Source organism: Montipora capricornis, chromosome 5, assembly GCF_036669925.1.
Source record: "Montipora capricornis isolate CH-2021 chromosome 5, ASM3666992v2, whole genome shotgun sequence".
Classification (NCBI taxonomy): domain Eukaryota; kingdom Metazoa; phylum Cnidaria; class Anthozoa; order Scleractinia; family Acroporidae; genus Montipora; species Montipora capricornis.
Window position 1 is genome coordinate 13795428 of NC_090887.1, and position 2500 is coordinate 13797927.

General features: G+C 43.4%; 1 protein-coding gene across 1 annotated transcript in view; it reads left to right on the forward strand.

Moving 5' to 3' along the window:
* The window catches only part of LOC138049570 (atrial natriuretic peptide receptor 1-like), a 96203-nt gene that overhangs the window by 1757 nt on the left and 91946 nt on the right, over positions 1 to 2500 (forward strand). The gene's annotated exons all lie outside the window — the stretch shown is intronic.

Consider the following 2500-nt stretch of genomic DNA (forward strand, 5'->3'; position numbering starts at 1 on the left):
ATTATACCAGAAACCAAAATGATTGCATAAAAGACGTTATTTGTGGAAGATTAGACGTGTTTATTATCTTTTTTATCATTAGCCTGCGTAGCAAGCATTCCTTTTCGACAAAAAGAGCTTCGAAACGATTTTCCGCAAACTGGCCGCGCGGAAGTTGGGGCAAGAGACTGAGGGAACGCTTGCAAGAAGACCCCCTATTTTTGAAAAACCCGTTCGCCCACGAACGGGGGCTTCTGATTGGTGCGGCACAGTCACAATGATTGACAGGTGACAAATCCTGGAGCAAAATATTTCTCCTAAATTCTAGCAATGGTGGAAGATGTGGAAGGTTTTGAATCGTGTGTCGAAGCTGAGCGAATCGGGTCTCGGGTTTTACATTGAAAAGGTAAAAAGAACTGTCAATGCGCCATCTCTTTAACTGTATAGATGTAATGGCCGTTTTGCCAACAGGATTCGGAAAGAGCTTAATTTTTCAGATGTTTGTCATGATGTGCGGAGTGCGAAATAAAAGAACTTAAAACGAAGAACCGGCTTCTCGAGTATCATCGTGATTTCTCCATTTCCCTTTTCAAAGCATAATACGCGATCAAGTAAGTGGTTAAGGTAAATTCTATGGAAATGACAGCCTGTGATTTAAATGGAAATCTGCACTGCTTGGACAATATCCATCAAGGGAAATTCAATATTATTTACGTGTCAGCTGAAGCCGCTATGGCGTTTCCGTAATTCATTAAAAGCAAAAGATTCGATAGCAAAACATTGGCAGCGCTTATTGTCGACGAAAAGTTTGGACTGAACTGACGTGAGCTTTTCCTTCGCTTGCAAAGGATACTTTATTTACGCAGGATGAATTTAATTTAATAAAATGCCTGCGAACTATCAGAATCCACATGTTTCAGGATCAAGGAAATTCGTCGAATTCTCTGCTTACCTTGCCTGATGTAAGCTTGAGTCCTATGTCATGGATTGAGACAAGATGAAGACAACCACGCAGCCTGTTAAATCTTCTCTTAATTATTGTGAGAAGAAAGCGGCTCCTTTATGCCCTTTCCCCTGGTCGAAACTATATATTATGTAGTTACTGGGCTGTGGTTCCCGAGCTCGTTTACTGGGCGATGAAAAAACATGGACACGAAATTGATTTGGAGTAAAATTGGCTAAGGGCATGGCCCTAAGCCGATTTAATAAATATTTAATTTTCTGGAATAATCTAAATACACTTTTGAATCAGAAACAAAATGATTATGTCCAGTAAAGGTGAGGGCTGAACAAACGCCACAGCAGCATGACGACAGTCATGATGCCGCCCCACCCACGGGAATCGCAGCCCCAGAACAAAACAAGGAACAAGTAAATCCCTACGCACGAGCTGGACCTACAATACATCGTCCTTATGTACAACGCCTGGAGAATGGAGGGCTGCTGCCCTTGCTAGTCAACCCTCCAACTCCAGTAGATTATGGTTTCGTAGCAGAAAAATTCTACCCGATTGAGATGGGAACTACCGCCCCTGCAGACTAGCTCCCGCCAACATACTTATGGAATAAACAAAAAGGAAAGAGCTGGGCCAGCCGCCCTTGCAAGTCAGGTCCAGCGCTCTCCTTGTATGAACTCAACTACGTACTTGAAAGAGAAGGTAAACGAATATATTTGAGAAAAGCAGAGGACTTCCACCGGCACCAAAGCCCTGATCTGGGCATCGGACATTCCCCGATTTGCAGCGAAAGAGGCAGCCCCAATACGGAAGCTGTGACCCTTGTAGCGGGAAGGGATGAGGCCACAAGATGTCAATGCTAGCCGAAGTATGTCTGTAAAGAAACTTCTAGACACTGAGGTATTGTCCATATTAGCAAAAAGAGGGCCCAATTGGTTGCCGCGGAGGGCCAAGTAGTCTAACAACAGCTGTTTCTAACAGTTGTTTCTAAATTTCGTATTTTACGAGCGCACGGATTGCTGACAAGTTCTGAAAATTGGCTGTTGTTTTCGATAACTTCTATTTCAACCGCTATGCAAATATCAGCTAGAATTTTCCCGTAAGTTTCTTTTCGATGGTTTAAACAAATTCTCGGAAGAAACATAACCAGTCGTACTCGGCTTAGAAGATGCCGTTACAAATTTAACTTTAAAATCACACTGGCAAATCCTGCGTTGATCGCTCGGTGTTTCCTCGGTGCCTCGGTTTGTTTTGGCGTAAGCCAACTTGTGTTAACATGGTTATCTGTTATTGGCTAATTTGTTAATAAGACGTCAATCAGCGTGTGTCAAGTCAACCATAAAAAGGTGGGCGTTTTTCAAAAATAGGGGGTCTTCTTGCAAGCGTTCCCTCAGTCTCTTGCCCCAACTTTCGCGCGGCCAGTTTGCAGAAAATCGTTTCAAAGCTCATCTGTCAAACAGGAACGCTTGCTACGCAGGTTATTTTATCATTAGTGAAGACCATGATCATCCGACCGCTTGGACCGGCATTTTGGTGCATTGTTTTCCACTTGTCACAGGGGGATCA